This window comes from Globicephala melas, chromosome 15 (assembly GCF_963455315.2).
Source record: "Globicephala melas chromosome 15, mGloMel1.2, whole genome shotgun sequence".
NCBI classification, from domain to species: Eukaryota; Metazoa; Chordata; class Mammalia; order Artiodactyla; family Delphinidae; genus Globicephala; species Globicephala melas.
The window spans coordinates 33,461,181-33,485,396 of record NC_083328.1 but is presented as its reverse complement, the minus strand read 5'-3'; the positions used below and the strand labels follow the sequence as shown (position 1 = coordinate 33,485,396).

General features: G+C 39.0%; 1 protein-coding gene and 1 long non-coding RNA gene across 15 annotated transcripts in view; one reads left to right on the top strand and one right to left on the bottom strand.

The window, feature by feature from the left end:
* Nucleotides 1-24,216, top strand: part of RBFOX1 (RNA binding fox-1 homolog 1) — a 2,181,496-nt gene that overhangs the window by 290,323 nt on the left and 1,866,957 nt on the right. The gene's annotated exons all lie outside the window — the stretch shown is intronic.
* Nucleotides 1,707-23,875, bottom strand: LOC132593533 (uncharacterized). 2 transcript variants are annotated; one of them, XR_009559146.1, is made up of 5 exons: nt 23,742-23,875; nt 19,440-21,322; nt 18,187-18,408; nt 16,894-17,108; nt 1,707-1,867 (listed from the first exon to the last, which is right to left on the bottom strand). It is a non-coding gene; the product is annotated as an uncharacterized lncRNA (long non-coding RNA). The 2 variants fall into 2 exon arrangements; XR_009559147.1 differs by lacking the exon at nt 1,707-1,867 and adding an exon at nt 16,374-16,445.

The window sequence follows — 24,216 nt, the reverse complement described above, 5'->3', positions numbered from 1 at the left end:
GTGTTAGCATTGAGACGGAGATCTCTGTGAGAGCTTTCGCCATTTGATATTACATGGGGCTGGGAGGTCCCTGGTGGACAAATGTCCTGAACTTGGCTCACCCATCTCAGAGGTTCAGGTCTGACATCTGGCCGGAGCACCAAGACCCTGTCAGCCACTTGGGTCAGAAGAAAAGGGAGAAAAAAAGAAAGAGAGAAAGAAAGAAAAAAATAAAGTTAAATAAAGTGATTAAAATAAAAAAGTTATTAAAATAAAAAAAAAGTAAAAGAGTAAAAAAAAACGAAAGAAAGAAGAGTACAACCAAACCAAAAAACAAATCCACCAAGTGTAACAAGCACTAAAACCTATACAAATAAACAACAAAAAAACCCCCCCAAAACCGGACAGACTGAACCCTAGGGCAAATGGTAAAACAAAGCTATACAGACAGAATCACACAGAGAAGAAACACATACACAGTCACAAAAAGAGATAAAGGAAAAAATATATATATATATATATATAAAAAGGAAGAGAGCAACCAAATCAATAAACAAATCTACCAATGATAATAAGCTCTAAATACTAAACTAAAATAAACATTAAACCAGAAACAAATTAGACACAGAAAGGAAACCCCTATTCTATAGTTGCTCCCGAAGTCCACTGCCTCAATTTTGGGATGATTCATTGTCTATTCAGGTATTTCACAGATGCAGGCTACATCAAGTTGATTGTGGAGATTTAATCCGCTGCTCCTGAGGCTTCTGGGAGAGATTTCCCTTTCTCTTCTTTGTTCACACAGCTCCTGGTGTTCATCTTTGGATTTGACCCTGCTTCTGTGTGTAGGTCACCTGAGGGCGTCTGTTCTTTGCTCAGACAGGGCAGGGTTAATGTAGCAGCTGATTAGGGGGCTCTGGCTCACTCAGGCCGGGGGAGGGAGCAGTACAGAATGCAGGGCGAACCTGTGGTGGCAGAGGCCAGCGTGATGTTGCAACAGCCTCAGGTGCGCCATGTGTTCTCCCGGGGAACTTGTCCCTGGATTGCAGGACCCTGGCAGTGGCAGGCTGCACAGACACCCAGGAGGGGAGGTGTGGATAGTGACCTATGCTTGCACACTGGATTCTTCGTGGCTGCACTAGCAGCCTTAGCATTTCATGCCCGTCTCTGGTGTCTGAGCTGATAGCCACGGCTCGCGCCTGTCTCTGGAGTTCGTTTAGGTGGTGCTCTGAATCCGCTCTCCTCAGGCACCCCCAAACAATGGTCACCTGCCTCTTAGGCAATTCCAGACTTTTCCCCGGACTCCCTCCCGGCTAGCTGTAGCGCACTAGCCCCCTTCAGGCTGTGTTCATGCAGCCAACCCCAGTCCTCTCCCTGGGATTTGACCTCCGAAGCTGGAGCCTCAGCTCCCAGCCCCCATCTGCCCCAGTGGGTGAGCAGACAAGCCTCTCAGGCTGGTGAGCGCTGGTCCGCACCAATCCTCTGTGCGGGAATCTCTCCACTTTGCCCTCTGCACCCCTGTGGCTGTGCTCTCCTCTGTGGCTCCAAAGCTTACCCCGCCCCCACCCCCTGTCTGTGCCAGTGAAAGGGCTTCCTAGTGTGTGGAAACCTTTCCTCCTTCACAGCTCCCTCCCAGAGGTACAGATCCCGTTCCTATTCTTTTCTCTCTGTTTTTTCTTTTTCTTTTTTTGCCCTACCCAGGTACTTGGGGAATTTCTTGCCTTTTGGGAAGTCTGAGGTCTTCTGCCAGCATTCAGTAGGTGTTCTCTAGGAGTTGTTCCACATGTAGGTGTATTTTTGATGTATTTGTGGGGAGGAAGGTGATCTCCATGTCTTACTCCTCCGCCATCCTGAAGCCAGCTCTGATTCTTTGCTTTTAAATCTTGTTCTGAGGGAGTGGTAGAAACCATTGATTCACAAGTATGAGGAGATTACAAGAATCTTTTTCATTTTTCCATTTTCCCCCTCCAAATTATGTTCTTATGTTGGGCAGTGAAAACAAACAAACATTGAATTCTGCTTACATATATTTTTTAAGCATTATGATCTTGCAACTTGGATTTATAATTGCAAAAGTGACATGGAATTTTTAAAAGGACTTAATTCATTTTGATCACTAGGGAATTTAGCAAGTTAACATGTAAGAGGTGAATAAGCATTTTTATGCATATTTCAAGGAGGATTTTGACTTAAAAAGGTAAAATTATTTTTGATTAGTAAAAGTATGTTTTAGCATTTAACCAAGATCAGAGTATTACATTACTTCACAGATTTTTCTCTGTTCTAATTTCTGCCAGTCATCTTGACTGGAGGGCAATTATTGTTCTAAAGCACAGACATAAGTAAGGATGAAGATGTAGAAAATCAAGAGTACTGAACAGGAATAAAGAGGAAGCAAAAGCCTTTTTTTTAAATCAAAAGGATCTAGGGTCTTAAACACCATTTGGCACTGGAAAATATCAGTTTGTTTACGCCCTTGAGCATAGAGTTCTCCAGACTATTGACTCTAGCCTGCAGGCTGGTAAGCCAAATATAGGAGAAGGAAGGTGGAAGATTCCATGTTCAAATAAGTTTGGGAAAAAAATTGGCATAAATAAGTTAAACTGCTTTTATTAATACTACAAAACTTTTCAGAGATGATGTGTATTATGAAGCATTGAGAGTGGGACTAAGTAGCCAAAATTTCCCCAACTGATTTGACCACAGTTTTACTTATTTTCCTGTTGGTTTGACATATGGCACACTGACTTACTCTTAGCGTTCCAAAACTAGGTTTGAGGAATATTGCATGTTTCTCTCTGGAGAAATCTGGTTGAAGGTGAAAGGAGTGCTGTAGTAAAACCTGGGAAATACAGTAATTGTACGGGAGTAGCATTCTCTGATTGTGGCTCATGAGATCACTTGTATCAGAATCATCTGAAGGGTTTGTTAGAAATCCAGAGATCTGGGTTTGATTTTAGATCTCTTGTATAAGAATCTCTGGGGCTAACATCATGGATTCTGTGAGCCAGCGGCATCAGCATTGCCTGGGAACTTGTTAGAATGCAGATCTCAAACCCATCCCGGTCCTACTGAATCTGCATCTGCATTTTTAGGAAGATCCCTAGGTGATCCCTAGGTAGTATGTACATGTGAAATGAGAAGCAATGGATTAGAGAATAACACATCTCATTTACTTAGGTATTTATGTATTTTTTTTATATCTTGCTCTAATTATGTATGTTGTTTTAAACGCTATTTGAATATAGAGTTCTATTTTAGTTAAAACAAAATCATAATTGAAGAGATAGACTTGGTTACCTCTCTCTTAGTTTACTCTTCGGCAAGAATTACTGTTCAGATCAGGGACCTTTTGATAAACACCATTGTTCTATTGCCATCAGTGTATACTGACTTTATTCAAATTGCCCAAAGAAAAAATCTCTTGGGGGCTGGTCTTATTCCAAATTTATGGACATGATGATAACTGTCATATGCAGAATGTGGAATGTCTGTCAGGAGTAATTGACTCTATATAGCTTAATTCCACCTCCCCTTCCATACAATCCATGAAATGCTTGTAGTCATCTCAATTTAATAACTCAGATATTGATTTTACTGAATATAGCCACCTTGCATCTCAGTCTAGGAAAACAATGAAAAAACATATTTTGAGTGGATAAAAAGACCACCCAACATTTCCACTGTTTTTTATAATTCCATTGATTTTTTAGCAAGGAGAGCCAAACTGTCATTTTAAAATACTAGTTTCATGAGTTTTTGAGTAAGTAGGCCACAGTTATGCTTTATTTCTTTGTAGGTTCTATGATTTGACACTTGACCATCCATGTTAATCGATGATAAGGCAGGATCCCAGAAGGCTCAATGATCCATTCCAGGAAACATAATCCAGCAGTTGAAAATTACTTTCAGAGCCATTCATAAGGATTAGAGGGAATGGTACCAGGTGCTCACCCATGCCTGAGAATAATGCCTGTTTCCACCAGCCAGAGTAGAAAACCTCATAGTTGAGACATTGCATGAAGTACTCAGAAGAGTCCTGCCTCAGTAGTGGGGAATAATTAGCCATGGCTTTGGTCTCATCTAACAAATCTTAAAAGAAAGACTGGAAGGGATCAAACCATTTCCAAGTAACTGCATCCCAGAACAAAGTTCAAGAATATTTATAAGAATACGAAATGTTCAGTCCAAGCAAGTTATAAAGAATCTTAAAAATGCAATCTAAAATGAGGAGAAAAATCAATCAACTGAAACCAGTACAGAACTTACACAGATTAGAAGTAGTAGATAAGGGCAAGTTAAAAAATTTTAAGGAGAAACCTGGAAGACATAAAAGAGACCAAAATAAAAACTCTTGAGATAGAAACTTATAATATCAAAGACATAAATACACTGAATGGCATGAATAGCAGATTAGACCTTGAACACACACACATACACAAGATTAGTGAACATGAAACACAGCAATAGAAATTATCCAAAATGAAGCACAGAAAAAAGAATCATCATGGAAAAAAAAGTAAGCACAGAACCAGTGACCTCTGGGACAACTTCAAGAAATTTAATATATTTATAATTGGAGTCTCTAAAGGAATGAGAAAGAGGGAGAGATAGGAAAAACATATTTGAAGGCAGTGGCCAAAAATTTTCCATGTTTGAGAAAACCATAAATCCAGAGACCCAAAGAAACTCAGTGAATACCATGCACAAGAGAAATGAAGAAAACTGCACTAAGGCACATCTTGATCAAGCACTCAAACCCAGAGAGTAAAGACAGGTTACTTGCAGAGGACCAAAGATAAGCGTGAGAGCAGATTTCTCATCAGAAACAATGCAAGTAAAAAAGGATAGTATGACAAAATATTTAACATGTTGAAGTAAAAAAAACTACTAACATAAAATTTTATGCTTAAAAAATCTTAGCCATAAATACTTCTTTTTTCTCATATGAAAGCTGAAAGAATTAATCACCAGCACACCCACACTGTAAGAAATGTTATAGGGAGTGCTTCAGGCAGAAGGAAAATGATACCAGATGGAAATAGGGAATCTACAGAAAGGAATGAAAAACACCAGAAATGGAAACTACATAGATAATACAGAAGTTACTTTAAAAAATGATTGAGGGAGAGAACGAGATTTGTTCAAGATGGCGAAGTAGAAGGATGTGTGCTCATGCCCTCTTGCAAGAGCACTAGAATCACAACTAACTGCTGAAGAATCATTGGCAGGGAGACACTGGAACTCACCAAAAAAGATACCCCACATCCAAAGACAAAGGAGAAGCCACAATGAGATGGTAGGAGAGGCGCAATCACAAATAAATCCCATAACCTCTGGGTGGGTGACTCACAGACTGCAGAACATTTATACCACAGAAGTCCACCCACTGGAGTGAAGGTTCTGAGCCCCACGTCAGTCTTCCTAACCTGGGGGTCCAGCAATGGGAGGAGGAATTCCTAGAGAATCAGACTTTGAAGGCTAGTGGGATTTGATTGCAGGACTTCAACATGACTGGGGGAAACAGAGACTCCACTCTTGGAGGGCATACACAAAGTAGTGTGCGCATCGGGACCCAGGGGAAGGAGCAGTGACCCCACAGAGACTGAACCAGACATAACCTGCTAGTGTTGGAGGGTCTCCTGCAGAGGCGGGGTGTGTCTCTGACTCACCATGAGGAAAAGGACACTGGCAGCAGAAGTTCTGGGAAGTACTCCTTGGCGGGAGCCTTCCCAGCATCTGCCATTAGCCCCAACAAAGAGACCGAGTAGACTCCAGTGTTGGGTTGCCTCAGGCCAAACAACCAACTGGGAGGGAACCCAGCCCCATCCATAAGCACACAAGTGGATTAAAGTTTTACTGAGCTCTGCCCACCAGAGCAACAGTCAGCTCTACCCACCACCAGTCCCTCCCATCAGGAAACTTGCACAAGCCTCTTAGATAGCCTCATCCACCAGAGGGCAGACAGCAGAAGCAAGAAGAACTACAATCCTGCAGCCTGTGGAACAAAAACCACATTCACAGAAAGACAGACAAGATGAAAAGGCGAGAGCTATGTACCAGATGAAGGAACAAGATAAAGCCCCACAAAAACAACTAAATGAAGGGGAGATAGGCAATCTTCTAGAAAAAGAATTCAAAATAATGTTAGTAAACATGATCCAGGACCTCGGAAAAAGAATGGAGGCAAAGATCGAGAAGATGCAAAAATGTTTAACAAAGATCAAGAAGAATTAAAGAACAAACAAACAGAGATGAACAATACAATAACTGAAATGAAAAATACACTAGAAGGAATCAATAGCAGGATAAGTGAGGCAGAAGAACAGGTAAGTGACCTGGAAGACAGAATTCACTGCTGCAGAACAGAATAAAGAAAAAAGAATGAAAAGAAATGAAGACAGCCAGGAGACCTCTGGGACAACATTAAACGCAACAACATTCACATTATAGGGGTCCCAAAAGGAGAAGAGAGAGAGAAAGGACCCGAGAAAATATTTGAAGAGATCATAGTCAAAAACTTCCCTAACATGGGAAAGGAAATAGCCACCCAAGTCCTGGAAGTGCAGAGAATCCCATACAGGATAAACCCAAGGAGAAACATGCCAAGACACATAGTAATCAAATTGGCAAAAATTAAAGACAAAGAAAAGTTACTGAAAGCAGCAAGGGAAAAAGGACAAATAACATACAAGGGAACTCCCATAAGGTTAACAGCTGACTTCTCAGCAGAAACTCTACAAGCCAGAAGGGAGTGCCGTGATATACTTAAAGTGATGAAAGGGAAGAAACTACAACCAAGATTACTCTACCCAGCAAGGATCTCACTCAGATTCAGTGGAGAAATCAAAAGCTTTACAGACAACCAAAAGCTAAGAGAATTCAGCACCAACGAACCAGCTCTACAACAAATGCTAAAGGAACTTCTCTAAGTGGGAAACACAAGAGAAGAAAAGGACCTCCAAAACAAACCCAAAACAATTAGGAAAATGGTAATAGGAACATACATATCAGTAATTACTTTAAACGTGAATGGATTAAATGCTCCAACCAAAAGACACAGGCTTGCTGAATGGATACAAAAGCAAGACCCATATATATGCTGTCTACAAGAGACCCACATCAGACCTAGGGACACATACAGACTGAAAGTGAGGGGATGGAAGAAGATATTCCATGCAAATGGAAACCAAAAGAAAGCTGGAGTAGCAATACTCATATCAGATAAAATAGACTTTAAAATAAAGAATGTTACAAGAGACAAAGAAAGACACTACATAGTGATCAAGGGATCAATCCAAGAGGAAGATATAACAATTATAAATATATATGCACCCAACATACGAGCACTACAATACATAAGGCAACTGCTAACAGCTATAAAAGAGGAAATCGACAGTAACACAATAATAGTGGGTGACTTTAACACCTCACTTACACCAACGGACAGATCATCCAAACAGAAAATTAATAAGGAAACAGAAGCTTTAAATGACACAATAGACCAGAGAGATTTAATTGATATTTATAGGACATTCCATCCAAAAACAGCAGATAACACTTTCTTCTCAAGTGCGTACGGAACATTCTCCAGGCTAGATCACATCTTGGGTCACAAATCAAGCCTCAGTGAATTTAAGAAAATTAAAATCATATGAAGCATCTTTTCTGACCACAATGCTATGAGATTAGAAATGAATTACAGGGTAAAAAAACGTAAAAAACACAAACACATGGAGGCTAAACAATACGTTACTAAATAACCAAGAGATCACTAAAGAAATAAAAAAATACCTAGGGACAGATGACAATGAAAACACGACGATCCAAAACCTATGGGATGCAGCAAAAGCAGTTCTAAGAGGGAAGTTTTTAGCTACATAGGCCTACCTCAAGAAAAAGAAAAATTCCAAATAAACAATCTAACCTTACACCTAAAGGAACTAAAGAAAGAAGAACAAACAAAACCCAAAGTTAGCAGAAAGAAAGAAATCATAAAGATCAGAGCAGAAATAAATGAAATAGAAACAAACAAAAAACAATAGCAAAGATCAATAAAACTAAAAGCTTGTTCTTTGAGAAGATAAACAAAATTGATAAATCATTAGCCAGACTCATCAAGAAAAAGAGGGAAAGGACTCAAATCAATAAAATTAGAAATGAAGAAAGAGAAGTTACAACAGACTTCACAGAAATACAAAGCATCCTAAGAGACTACTACAAGAACTCTATGCCAATAAAATGGACAACCTGGAAGAAATGGACAAATTCATAGGAAGGTATAACCTTCCATGACTGAACCAGGAAGAAATAGAAAATATGAACAGACCAATCACAAGTAATGAAACTGAAACTGTGATTAAAAATCTTCCAACAAACAAAAGTCCAGGACCAGACAGCTTCACAGGTGAATTCTAGCAAACATTAGAGAAGAGCTAACACGCATCCTTCTCAAACTCTTCCAAAAAATTGCAGAGGAAGGAACACTCCCAAGCTCATTCTGTGAGGCCACCATCACCCTGATACCAAAACCAGACAAAGATACTACAAATTAAAAGGAGCATACAGCATGATCAAGTGGGGTTTATCCCAGGAATGCAAGGATTCTTCAATATATGCAAATAAATCAATGTGATACACCATATTAACAAATTGAAGAATAAAAATCTTCTCAATAGATGCAGAAAAAGCTTTTGACAAAATTCAACCTCCCTAGAAAGTGGGCATAGAGGAAACCTACCTCAACACAGTAAAGGCCATATATGACAAACTCACAGGAAAGATCATTCTCAATGATGAAAAACTGAAAGCATTTCCTCTAAGATCAGGAAGAAGACAAGGATGTCCACTCTCACCACTATTATTCAACATAGTTTTGGAAGTCCTAGCCACAGCAATAAGAGAAGAAAAAGAAAGCAAAGAATCCAAATTGTAAAAGAAGAAGTAAAACTGTTACTGTTTGCAAATGACATATACTATACATAGAGAATCCTAAAGATGCCACCAGAAAGATACTAGAGCTAATCAATGAATTTGGTAAAGTTGCAGGATACAAAATTAAAGCACAGAAATCTCTTGCAATCCTATACAGTAACAACGAAAGATCAGAAAGAGAAATTAAGGAAACAACCCCATTCACCATTGCAACAAAAAGAATAAAATACCTAGGAATAAACCTACCTAAAGAGGTAAAAGACCTGTACTCAGAAAGTTATAAGACACTGATGAAAGAAATGAAAGATGACACAAACAGATGGAGAGATATATACCATGTTCTTGGATTGGAAGAATCAACACTGTGAAAATGACTATACTACTCAAAACAATCTACAGATTCAATGCAGTCACTATCAAATTACCAACGGCATTTTTTACAGAACTAGAACAAAGAATCTTAAAATTTGTATGGATACACAAAAACCCCCTGAATAGCCAAAGCAGTCTTGAGCCACTGAGAAAAACGGAGCTGGAGGAATCAGTCTCCCTGACTTCAGCCTATACTACAAAGCTACAGTAATTAAGAAAATATGGTACTGGCACAAAAACAGAAATATAGATCAATGGAACAGGATAGAAATCCCAGAGATAAACCCACGTACCTATGGTCAACTTATCTATGACAAAGGAGGCAAGGATATACAATTGAGAAAAGACAATCTCTTCAATAAGTGGTGCTGGGAAAACTGGACAGCTACATGTAAAAGAATGAAATTAGAACTCTGCCTAATACCATACACAAAAATAAACTCAAAATGGATTAGAGACCTAAATGTAAGACCAGACACTATAAAACTCTTAGAGGAAAACATAGGAAGAACACTATTTGACATAAATCATAGCAAGGTCTTTTTTGATCCACCTCCTAGACTAATGGAAATAAAAACAAAAATAAACAGATGGGACCTATTGAAACTTAAAAGCTTTTGCACAGCAAAGGAAACTACAAACAAGATGAAAAGACAGCCCTCAGAATAGTAGAAAATATTTGTGAACAAATCAACAGACAAAGGATTAATCTCCGAAATATATAAACAGCACATGCAGTTCAATATTGAAAGAATCAACAACCCCATATAAAAATGGGCAGAAGACCTAAATAGGCATTTCTCCATAGAATACATACGTATGGCCAAGAAGCATATGAAAAGCTGCTCAACATCACTAATTATTAGAGAAATGCAAATCAAAAGTACAATGAGGTATCACCTCACAGCAGTTAGAATGGGCATCATCAGAAAATCTACAAACAACAAATGCTGGAGTGGGTGTGGAGTGAAAGGAACTCTCTTGCACTGTTGGTGGGAATGTAAGTTGATACAGCCACTATGGAGAACAGTATGGAGGTTCCTTAAAAAACTAAAAATAGAATTATCATATGACCCAGCAATCCCACTACTGGGCATATACCCAGAGAAAACCATAATTCAAAAAGACACATGCACCCCAGTGTTCATTGCAGGACTATTTACAGTAGCCAGGTCATGGAAGCAACCTAAATGCCCATTGACGGATGGATAAAGAAGATGTGGTACATATATACAATGGAATATTACTCAGCCATAAAAAGGAATGAAATTGAGTCATTTGGAGAGATGTGGATGGATCTAGAGAGTGTCATACAGAGTGAAGTAAGTCAGAAAGAGAAAAGCAAATATCGTATATTAACGCATATATATGGAATCTAGAAAAATGGTACAGGTGAACCAGTTTGCAAGGCAGAAATAGAGACACAGATGTAGAGAACAAACATATGGACACCAAGGGGGCAAAGTAGTAGGAGGGGTGGTGGTGGTGGTATGAATTGGGAGATTGGGATTGACATATATACACTAATATGTATAAATTAGATAACCAATGAGAACCTGCTGTATAAAAAAATAAATAAAATTAAATTTAAAAATTAAAAAATATATAAATAAATTTGACAATTCAGAAAACATAAATAAATAAATGTCCCAAGTGGCACAACTAAAGATCCCAAGCGCCGCAGCTAAGGTCTGGCACAGCTGAATAAATAAATAAATGAATGAATACGTTTGAGTGTTTAAGTAAACATAACAACAGCATGATGTGGTGATTATAATATATGTAAGCGTATAATGTATGACAGGAATAACACGAAGGCTAGGAGGAGAGAAATGGAAGTATGCTAGTCATAGGTTTCCATCGTATATATGAAGTGATATAATGTCACGTGAAAGCAGACTGCTATAAATTAAAGGAGTATATTATAAACATTGAATCAACCACTAAAATAAAAACGTCAAAGAGTTATAGTGGATAGGCCAACAAAGAAGATAAAATGGAATCATTAGAAATAATCAAAGTATTTTTGGTGGAAAATGAAGTCACAAAAAGAAGGAAAGTGAACAAAGAACAGATGTAACAAGTAAAAAACAAGTGGCAAACTGGTAGACCTGAAGTAACCATATCAGTAATCACAATAAATGTAAATGACCCAAAACACCCCAATTAAAAGTCAATATCAAACTATATGTGTTCTATAAGAAACATACTTCGAATATTAAGATACAAATAGAATAAAAGTAAAAGGATAGAAAAAGATACAGAATGCTAACAATAACAAATAAAGCCAAAGTGATTATATTAACATCAGACAAAGTAGATTTCAGAGTGTTGATTATTATCAGGTACGAAGAAGGCTTTTTAAAAATGACGGGCTCATTTCATCAGGAGGACATAAGAATATTAAATTTTTATGCCCCACATAACAGAGATTAAAATGCATGATGCAAAACTGATATAAGTGTAAGGAGACATGGACCAAAGCTGATATAACTGCAAGAAACAGTCAAATTCATAATTACATTAGTATATGTCAATACACCCCTCACAACAATTGATGCAACGAGTAGACAGAAGATCAGTAAGAATATAAAAGACCTGAACAGCATAACCAACCAACTTGACCTAATTGACTCTTGTAGAATTCTCTATGCAGCAACAACAGAATACACATCCTTTGCAAGAGCACATAGAAGAGTTAATAAAGTAGATTATATTCTGGACCATAAAACCAGTCTCAGTAGATTTGAAAGGATTCAAGTTACACAGAGAATGTTCTTTGGTCACAATGGAATTAAATTAGAAATCAACAACAGAAGGAGCTCTGCAAGATGTCTAAGATTTTGGATACTAAATAACACATTCTAAATAATCAATGGATGGAAAAAGACATCAAAAGGGAAATAATAGAGTATTTTGAACAGAGTGAAACTGAAAATATGACAAATCAAAATTTTGTGATATTCTTCTAAAGAGATACTTGGGGCAGGGAATTTTTTCTTCTTTTTTTCTTTTTGGCTTCATTGGATCTTTGTTGTAGCATGCGGGATCTTTGTTTGTCGTGGCATGCGGGCTTCTCTCTAGTTGTGGTGCTTGGACTCCAGGGTGCGTGGGCTCTGTAGTTTGCAGCACACATGCTCTCTAGTTGAGGCATGTGAGCTCAGTAGTTGTGGTGCTCGGGCTTAGTTGCCCTGCAGCATCTCAGTTCCCAACCAGGGATCGAATCTGCGTCCCCTGCATTGGAAGGCGAATTCTTTATCACTGGACCACCAGGGAAGTCCTGGGGTGGGGAATTTATAGCAGTAAATGTGTATATTGGGCAAGAAGAAAGGTCTCAAATTTGATCTTAAGAAACTAGAAAGAGAAGAGCAAATTAAACCCAAAGTAAGCAAAGGAAAGAAAATAATAAACATCAAAGCAATGAAATGAAAAACAGAAAAATGATAGAGAAGCTCAGTGAAATCAAAAGCTGGTTCTTTAACAAGATGAGTGAGTTAAGAAACATCTAGCCATAGTGGTCAAGACAAAAAAATCCCAATTAGCAACATTAGGAGAGGTGACAGTACTACAGTTTCTTTAGATAATAAAAAAATAATGAGAGAATATTATTAACAATTTTATTCACATAAGTTTAACAACACAGATGAAATGGACAAATTCCTTGAAGGACACAAACCATCAAAGCTCACTCAAGAAGAAATAGATAACTGGATCAATTGTTTACCTATTTTTTAAAACATCTTTATCGGAGTATAATTGCTTTACAATGTTGTGTTACTTTCTGCTGTGTAACAAAGTGAATCAGCTATACGTCTACATATATCCCCATTAACCCTCCCTCTTGCGTCTCCCTCCCACTCTCCCTATCCCACCCCTCTAGGTGGTCAAAGAGCATGGAGCAGATCTCCCTGTGCTATGCAACTGCTTCCCAGTAGCTATCTATTTTATATTTGGTAGTGTATATATGTCAATGCCACTCTCTCACTTTGTCCCAGCTTACCCTTCCCTCTCCCCGTGTCCTCAAGTCCGTTCTCTATGTCTGCATCTTTATTTCTGTCCTGCTCCTAGGTTCTTCAGAACCCTTTTTTTTTTTTTTTTAGATACCATAAGTATGTGTTAGCATACGGTATTTGTTTTTCTCTTTCTGACTTACTTCACTCTGTATGACAGACTCTAGGTCCATCCACCTCACTACAAATAACTCAATTTCGTTTCTTTTTATGGCTGAGTAATATTCCATTGTATATATGTGCCACATCTTCTTTATCCATTCATATGTCAATGGACACTTAGGTTGCTTCCATGTCCTGGCTATTGTAAACAGTGCTGCAATGAACATTGTGGTACATGACTCTTTTTGAATTATGGTTTTCTCAGGGTATATGCCCAGTAGTGGGATTGCTGGGTCGTATGGTAGTTCTATTTTTAGTTTTTTAAGGAACCTCCATACTGTTCTCCATAGAGGCTGTACCAATTTACATTCCCACCAACCCCTTTTCTCCACACCCTCACTAGCATTTATTGTTTGCAGATTTTTTGATGATGGCCATTCTGATCAGGGTGAAGTGATACCTCATTGTAGTTTTGATTTGCACTCCCTAACACCACACACAAAAATAAACTCAAAATGGATTAAAGACCTAAATGTCAGGCCAGACACTATAAAACTCTTAGAGGAAAACATAGGCAGAACGCTCTATGACATAAATCACAGCAAGTTCATTTTCCACCCACCTCCTAGAGAAATGGAAATAAAAACAAAAATAAACAAATAGGACCTAATGAAATTTAAAAGCTTTTGCACAGCAAAGGAAACCATAAACAAGACCAAAAGACAACCCTCAGAATGGGAGACAATATCTGCAAATGAAGCAACTGACAAAGAATTAATCTCCAAAATATACAAGCAGCTCAATATCAAAAGAACACACAACCCAATCCAAAAATGGGCAGAAGACCTAAATAGACATTTCTCCAAAGAAGATATACAGATTGCCAACAAACACATGAAAGGATGCTCAACATCACTAATCATTAGAGAAATGCAAATCAAAACTACATTTACCTATTTTTAAAAATTAAATTTGTAGTTAAAAATCTTCCCACAAAGAAAACTCCAGTTACAGCTGGCTTTACTATTAAATTCTAACAAATATTATAGGAAGAAATAGTACCAAATCTACACAAATTCTTTCAGAAAATTGAAGAGGAGAGAATATTTACTAATTTATTTTATGAGGCCAAAATTACCCTGATATCAAAACATACAAGAAAGGAAACTACAGACCAATGTCCCTCATGTATATAGAGGCAAATATTTTAAACAAAATTTTAGCAAACCTAATTCAACAATGTATTAAAAGGATAATGCATCATAGTCAGGAGTGGCTAGAGTATGCTAGGTTATGGTCTGTTGGTTTAACGTGCAAAAGTTACTCAATGTAATTCAGCATGTTAAGAAACAAAATGTTGAAACATATCATGTCAATGGACACAGAAAAAAATATTTGCGAGAATCTAATATCTATTTATGATTTTAAAAAATCCTCAACAAATTAGGAATAGAAGAGAATTTCTTCAACCTGATAAAAGGCATTTATGAAAAACTTCCAGCTAACATCATACTTAATAGTGAAAGACTGAATGCTTTCCGCCTAAGATCAGGAACGAGTCAAGGATGTCTGCTTTCAATACTACTGTGGAATAAGTCACTACAGTAAGATAAGAGAAATAAATAAAAGACACCAGGATTGGAAACGAAGAAATAAATCTGTTTGTTTGCAGGCAACATGTAGAAAATCCAATGAGATCTACAAAAAAATCTAGCAGAACAAATACATGATTTTAGCAAGATTGCACAACAACAAGATCATTATACAAAAAGCAATTGTATTTCTATATGCTAGAATTGAACAATTGGAAATTGAGGTAAAGGATACCACCTACAGTAGCATCAAAGAATACAGAAACTTATTGATAAATTTGCCTAAATTTGTATCAGATCTGTACACTGAAAAACTATAAAACATTTATGAGAGAAATTAATGAAGACCTAAATAAATGGACAGATGTTATTGTTAAGGTGTCAGTTCTCCCAAATTGGTCTATAGATTCAATGCAATCCAAATCACAATCTCAACAGGTTTTGTAGGTTTTGGGGTAGAAATTGGCAACTGTTTCTGAAATTTGTATGTAAAATGAAAGACAGAATAGCTAAACTTTGAAAAAAAAGAACAAAGTTGGTTGGCTAACATTACCTGATTTCAAGATTTATTATGAAGCTATAGTAATCAACAGTGTAGTATTGGCATCAAGACAGATAATTAGATCAGTGGAATAGTAAAGAGAAAGAACAGTCTTTTCAACAAAAGGGGTTGGAACAATTGGATATCCACATGTAAACAAATGAACTCCAAACTATACCTTGCAGTATATACAAAAATTAACTGAAAACGTATTTTACATCCCAATGTGAAACTTAAATCTATGAACCTTCTAGAAGACACTATAAGAGAAAAATCTATATGATTTAGACATAGATTGGGCAAAGATTCCATAGATGTGACACCAAAAAAAGCATGACCCATAAAAAATTGATAAATTAAACTTAAAATTTAAAACTCTGCTTTTTGAAAAACACTGTTAAGACAATGACAAGCCACAGACTGGCAGAAAATATTTGCAAATTGTATATCTGATAAAGGACTTGTATCCAGAATTTATAAAAACTCTCAAAACTGAATAATAAAACATGTAATAAAACAATGATAAAATATTTTGACAGAGACTTCTCCAAGTTAGGTATAAATGGCAAATTATCACATGAAAAGGTTTTCAGCATCATCAATTATTAGGGAAATACAAATTAAAACCACCATGTAATACCACTCTACATCTAGTAGGATGACTAAAATTAAAAACACTGACCACACCAAGTGTTGACAAGGATGGAGAGAACCTGGAATTCTCATATGCTCCTGGGGGCGGTGTCATAGGATGTAACCACTTTGGAAAACAGTTTGGAAGTTTTTTAATTAAACATACACCTACCATGTGATCTAGCCATTCCACTCCTAGGTACTTACCCAAGAGAAAGGAAAGCATATCTCAAAGACATATGCATGAATGTTCATGACGATTTTATTTGTAATCACCAAAACCTGGAAACAACCCAAATGTCTGTCAAAAGGTGGGGGAGAAGAAACGTTTGTGGCACATGCATCTAATGCAATACTATTGTGCAGTAAAAAGGAATGAACTATTTATACGAGCAGTGACATGGATGAGTCTGAAAAGCTTTGTGCTGAGTGAAGGACACCAGATGAAAAAGACTCCTTACTATATGATCCCATTTATATGAATTCTAAAAAATGCAAACTAATCTGTAGGGACAGAAAGCAGATCACTGGTTGCCCAGGGTGGGGGGTGGGAAAGGGTGGGAGGGAGGGATTACAACAGGGCACAAGGAAACTTTTGGGGCTGATGAATATGGCACGGTCTTGAATGTGGTGATGCTTTCAAGGATATATATATATATATATATATCTTTCCAAATTGTACACTTGAATACTAAATTAAGCCCTCTGTCAGTGAAAAACCGATTCTTACCTGATATCAGGGATCAGGTGAGAATCAGCCAGGAAGAAGGTGGAGGTGCCACATGGGTGCTTTTGCCAGATGAAATGCCCTCCACATTGTACATCTTCTCTTTGCTGTTTCTGAAAATTGTCTCTTATTGATAGCAAATCGAGGGTGATTTCATTTACAACGGATTCTGAAAGAGCTCTGTGCTGGTCTCAAAGCATTGATATGTAGATCCTCTCCTGAAAAGGGAGATGCTCTTGAAGGAACCCAGCATTCAAGGATTAATTTGAATGTGTTTGCTTTCTCCTCTGTCTGCACATCGTGGGTGGGTTGTCCCTGGGGTGGCCATAAGCAAGTGGAGAAATTGTTGAGAAGGAACTGAAATGCGATCAGTGTTTGGGAGAGCCAGGAGCCCCATCTTTCCAGCCCCTAACATCTCTACTCATTGTCACATTCTCTGAGCTTGACCATTTGACCTTTCTGGGGTAGACTCTGCCCTCTCTGCTGGTAACCTGGTTTGCTTATGGTCACCCCCATAACCACGGTCTGATGGGTAATACTGATCAGAAGGAAATTTTACTGTATCAGAATTTAGATAATAGGTGTAAGAAATATCCCTTGTAGGTGGTTCTATCCCTGAGAAAACCATAATTCAAAAAGAGTCATGTACCACAGTGTTCACTGCAGCATTATTTACAATAGCCAGGACACGGAAGCAACCTAAGTGTCCATCAACAGATGAATGGATAAAGAAGATGTGGCACATATATATGGAATATTACTCAGCCATAAAAAGAAACGAAATTGAGTTATTTGTAGTGAGGTGGATGGACCTAGAGTCTGTCATACAGAGTGAAGTAAGAAAGAGAAAAACAAATACCGTATGCTAACACATATATATGGAATCTAAAAAAAATAAAAAGGTTCTGAAGAACCTAGGGGTAGGACAGGAATAAAGATGCAAACGTAGAGAATGGACTTGAGGACACGGGGAGAGGGAAGGGTAAGCTGGGACGAAGTGAGAGAGTGGCATTGACATATATACACTACCAAATGTAAAATAGATAGCTAGTGGGAAGCAGCCGCATAGCACAGGGAGATCAGCTCAGTGCTTTGTGACCACCTAGAGGGGTGGGATGGGGGGGTGGGAGGAAGACGCCAGAGGGAGGGTATATGGGGATATATGTAGACGTATAGCTGATTCACTTTGTTATACAGCAGAAACTAACACGACATTGTAAAGCAATATACTCCAATAAAGATGTTAAAAAAATAAAAATAAAAAAATGAAGTAAAAAAAAATAAAGTTACACTTACTGGTTATGAATACTTGGAAATACTTTGTTAGAAGAGGTGACTTAGCTGGCAAGATGCTTAGAGATGCAGAAGTGATAACTGGAAGATGATACAGTCAGTTCTGCTGTCACGTGACATGTGTGCTCCTAAAAGTCATTGTGCTGTATAGAGTTGCACAGTAGAACTGTGTTGAAGCACATCGTTCAAAAACTTTGTCAGTGAGACATTAAAAAAGGTGGAAACCTAATAAAAACAGTAGCACAGTTTTATACATGTTAAATGGTTAAGAAGTATACATAGACTACAATAAGTATCACACTTTACCTTGAAAAAAGATGTGCAGTTTTGTTGGAAGTGGGCATTGGAAGCAGTGTAGTTTGCAAGTTACTGATGGTGAAAGCACGGTTGTCTGAAATTGGAGGCAATGTTGTAACCCAGGTGTGGATAGGTGTGGCTCCTAACACAGGCAGTGAACTGAGGTAGCTCCTTCATGTTTGAGTTTGTGTGTGTGTGTGTAAGTGTGTGTGCACATACCTGTGTTTTGCATACTTCCAAGTGCCTCAGTTCAGCTGATTACAGCTTTCTACGTTTACCTCGTGTTTCTCTCACAGACAAAATCATGCATGAGCAAATGCAAAATATGTGTTATGCTCAAATTGTTCCCTAATGGATCAGTTGCATTGGAACAAATTCACATTTTCAAAACAAGCGTTATTGCAGACCTCACTGTGTCACGGTGAGGGAGGGGCTGTGTGCAGGAGCATTTGAAAGGAGTGTTGGCAGAGACCAGTGACTGAGTTTACATGGGAAAGGCTTGAGGGTAGGACTGAGCCTTAAGATCTCAAGAGCACTGAATTGTGGCATCTGCCCTTCGTTTTGCTGTTCATAAGCCGAGAGTCTGTGAGCCATGCTTCCTTGTCTGCCCTGCCAGTGTTGCTACATGGGAGGGGCCAGAAGGGGCAGCTCATTCTTCTGGTAGCTACCGTGAGTTGACCTGATGTTATTCCCAGACGTTATTTTAGACTGGTATCATTTAAAAAATGTTGAAGTCACTGACCTACTATTGCCAAACGAATAAAAAAAATTATTGATACATTGAGCACCAACTGTGTACCAGGTACCATTCTAGGCACTTTGAATACATTAGCAAATAAAGCAGACAAAAATTTCTATCCCTGTGGAGTTCATATTCTGGTAGGACAGTCAGATAAATGATGTTTTGTGTTTCCCAATGAAGACATAAATATTTAAAAATTATCAGTAACGGGACTTACCTGGTGGTCCAGTGGTTAAGATTTTGCCTTCCAATGCTGGGGGTGTGGGTTTGATCCCTGGTTGGGAGCTAAGATCCCACATGCCTCGTGGCCAAAATACCAAAACATAAAACAGAAGCAATATTGTAACAAATTCAATAAAGAATTTAAAAATGGTCCACATCAAAAAAATCTTAAACAAAATTATCAATAACAATAAAAATGCATCCCTTCATTACAAAAAAATTAGGGAACTTTATTTTCAAAGGGCTTAGTTACACCGAATGCATGAGGCTGACATTATTTCAGAATAAACGGCTGGTCCTTCCAGAAAATGTTACATCCATGTATAGGCTCTTGGACACCACAGCTGCAGAGCAAGGAATGGTTAGGCCATGAGAAGGACCCCAGTGGGTATCTTGTTTCTGGCCTGTGGCCTCAGAACTAAACTATATTAAAAGCTCAGAGAGCTGATGTGGGCCATCAGTTGTGGAAACACCCCTGGGTTAAAGTACATTCCTAAATACCCACCCCCTGGTCCTTACTTGCTGGGCACTTTCTCTTGCCAACCTTGCCTAACTTTCCCCTCTGAACTCTTGAATGCTGAAAGTGGCTTCCCTTCTGGTTTTGGGTAAGCAACTGCCTCTGGAGCTTTAACTCCATCTCAAAGGCAAGTGACTTTCTCCAACAAGCACTTTCCTTCCCCATGCTGAAAATTCAACAACAGCTATTTTGTGGACATGGTGCAGAGATGTAGTTCCCTTGAACAGTGTTCATCTTAAGAGTGTATGTTTATGGTCCCAGATTGTGCTGGGCCAGCCTGACAACCAAATCTTGGAAGATAGAAGTGCCCACGTTTCTTTAATAAATTTATTTTGGGGTGTCCATCTTTTAACTCTTAGTTTTATTTTTTTCTCATTGAGAGATAATTGACATGTAATTTACTATTTTGTGTGTTTGTGACCTGTGGGCTTTCTAAAGCTCAGGCATAGTGTAGGAGCCCCTCTTGCCTGGGTCTGTGGGGAATACTGCCCACCCGTTCACCAGCTGCCCCCATCTCCCTCACTGTGGATGTGGTGGTTTCAATTCAATGGACAGAATAGAATTAATAGAAAGGAGTTTGAAAGTTAGTGTAATTCTGGAGCTTGTTGCCTATTTACATAGGTCTCTCTGGGGTTGGGCTTGCCCTGGGACATGCTGTCCATGACAGGGGATTTCATTTGCTGGCCAATAAAATCTCCTCCAATTCTGTTGGTAAAATGATATATCTAATTTACAATTTCAGGAGCTCATGGAGGGGGGTATGGCTTGGAGATGGGTCTTGGATAGAACAGTATGTAGAACAATGCTGGGCATATGGGTGCTGGATGCTGGCTGGCTGGCTGGCTGGCTGGATGGATGATGGGTAAATGAGGAAAATAAGTAAATCTCCAGAAATACTTTGGATCTGAGATTTTATTACTATTTAAACAATAGAGGGTACAGAGGGATACCCAAAGTGTCTTTATAAAGACATTTTATGCCTCAGAATATTGGTTGGAGGGGAACAATGGTTTGTAGTTAAGAAAGTGCTGGCTTAGTAATATGGGAGTGAACACGTAGGATATAGATGAAGAGCCACCCTGAAGGTACTACTGGCTTCTGTTGGGTCCTTCCTTTTTTTGTGTTGGGCACATTGGTAATGAATCCATACAGCAGGACCCATAGCATGAAATCAGCCCAGCTCAGTGGAAGTACATATAGGATGGGGTTGAGGAAAGCCCCCCTTAAATGCACAATGTGACCCCTGGTAGATGGAGATCTTACCCTTGAGTCAACTTCATCCCCCTTCTGTAGCCAAGAGGCTGGTGGTGGCCAAGGCAAGCTGATCCCCATGGTTTGAGACTTGCGTTGGAGGCAGAGGGCTGTATACAAATGATACACGGAGGGGTCTCAAGTTTTTATAACAAAATTATTTTATAACATTGTACCTTTTCAGTGCAGTGGAGGCAGGCTCCTAGTTGTAGCTCTTTTTGAAGTAACAGTTGAGGATTGGGAAGCTTTTGACCAAGTGTATTCCTTAGAAAGACCCCCTCCTTCTATTCTGCTCCTATGATTTATGCCTAAGCCAGAGTTTTAGAATTTATATCAGGGAAGAATGAACACATGTTAGTTAAAGAACACATTTCCCTCTTGTGGTTGTGTTGGTAGAGTCTGCAGAGGGTCCTCATCATATTAATGCAGGGTTTGTTTTGCCTGAAGAATAATTCCAAGCCTGCCATCTACAGAGAGTGTTATCAAAGGGATCACAGTGTAAACGGTGACATTCGTGACTGGCTGCGGTGGGGGCTTGCCCACCCTCCCTGGTAGCTGCTGAAATTGAGCTGTCAGACAAGGAAGATGAAATGCTACTTTGTTCTATGGCTTCAGCTCCCAGCGGCAACGTTTCCAGGTCATTTGACATTAGTTCAGAGAATGGGAAACTATTTATCTTTTTTTCCCCTTTTTTTCTAAAGCTTAAAAAAATGTTTTCTGCTTGTTAGTAAGTAGGAAGTGACAGCTTTCCAGGTTGGCTGCCTGCATATTTGAAGGGAGACATTTACCGGGGCGGCTGGTGGTGCTGGGAGAGGATGCCAGCCCCGCCCCTCCTGGGCTTACGTTCCAAGCCTCAGTGTTCAAGCACCTCACATACTGATAATCTTAAAGCAATGTTTCCCGAAGAGTGTTCCTTGGGACATTAGTTGCACAAGATGTTCCAAGGAAAGAAAAATGTCATGGTAAAGAAATGTTCTGTGGCCAAATGAGTTTGAGACACACTGCATACTATATTTATCCCCCTCCTGTTGACACACAACTCATATTATCAATAGTATTTGAAGTTTCTGAGGATTCCTACAGGCAAGAAACTTGTTAGGCTTTGTTTAAGCTGGAATTTCCCAAATTTTTCTGAATTTTTGAAATTTTCTAAAAGATTTTTGAGTTTCTGTCATGTGTCTGGCACAGATATTATAATGGTAAGGAAGGCAGATGGGCCTTTTTGGCCTCATGGAGCTTAGAGATAGATAACAAGCTGGTAAACAAACAAGACAATGAACAGTTATGCATTGTGGTACCTGAAATGAATGAATAAGTGGGGTACTGCAGTAAGGAATAGTGGGAGGGCTGGATCTGGTGGAGGACAGGGAGGGACGCTCCAATAAGGCAACTTTTAGTTGATAACCAAAGCATGAGAAGGAGACTGCCTATGACATATAGGAGAAAGATTGACGGGGAAGAATGTGCAAAGGCCCTGAGGTATCACACACTGTTGATCTAAGAAATGCCATTTGAAGATCTATAGCCTTTGTAAACTACCCTGTGACCAGAGAAGCTCTTAAGATCTTTATAAAGGGACTGGTACAATATACACAACCGGAGTGGAATTGGTCCCCTCCCTTCCCTTGTCCCCGAGATTCTGAACATGGCCATTGAGAAAGGCCTTGCTCTTGGGCAAGCTCCATGGCTCTTATCCTGCATCATCTTAGGCTCACTTAGCGGTGTGTGGGGTGGGACTCTGAGACTGTTGTCCCCCTTGGAGTGGAAAGGGTCAGTCTTTGTAGCTCTCTGGCCAAAGTCCCCAGTTCACACAAGCCATATAATTTATACTCCATTTGAGGTGCAGTAATGAGAGTGCAAAGGTATTAGACTTCTAGAGAGGAGTTCTGAAACATCAGTATATGAAAGAGACACCTGGAGAATTTGTTACAATGCACAGTCCACGGGCCTACCCTCCTCAGACCTACCTAGGATGCTTTGCACACCTGGGCCCAAGACTTATTGATTAGGGTCACAGTGTTCTGGTCCCTATTCTGGTTCTGGGATGTTTAGGCACAGTTTGAATATTTTTTGATTTATAAACTCCATTAGGTGCATCTTAAGGGCCATAGTAAACTTTGATTTAGAAGCCATTCCGTTTGTAATCTAGTACGGCTTTGATCCTCAAATCTGAAATATGGCAGCTGGTGGGATAATAAATCAGGAAACAGGCTTATTTGTGTAGTCTTAAAACAAGAAAAACAAAGCCACAGAGTTTCTGCAGGTAAATGAAACACACACTGAGAGGTCCCAGCAGGGTCGGGGCTTGGTCATTGGGGGCAGGGAAGGGTGGTCTACACCTTGTTCTTTGAACCTGATCTGATTCTTCGTTTTAAAGGGACCCTTCCACCTGTGATCTCCCTTCTCCTGGAAGTTGCTCTATCAGTCTTCTACTTCTTTTTTCCTCTTGGTATATAAATAAACTACGGACTTTCTCATCCTAGGAAGGAAAATTCCCCCTTGACTTTGAATCTCGTTCTTGCTACTCACCACGCTGTCTTGCACAACTCCAGACCTCTTCAGCGGTGATTCATCCTCTTATATTGCTGTTAGCAGGAAGCCCAGCTCCCTGATATGGCTCTGTGTAGACTAGCCCTGCCTGCCTCTCCCAGCTCGCATCTTCCCTGAACTTTCATTCTGCCCGTTCCCCACTTGTGCCTTTCTTAACAGGATCTATTTGTGTCTGGATGACCGTGTTTGTTTATTGTCTGCCTCTCCCTGCCTAGAATGAAAGGCTAGTGAATTTGGGAATCTTATCTGTCTTGTTCCCTGCTCTATTCCAAGCATCTAAAACAGTACTTATGTAAATGGATGATAAATATTTATTATTTAAATGAATACATTCATTCTCTTTCTTCTGGGTATTTGCATAGGCTGTTTCATTGGCCTAACAATCTCTCTTCTCTTATCCCCTCCAGATGCACACTTTGCCTGCTAACTCTTCCTTATCCTTAAATTCTCAATT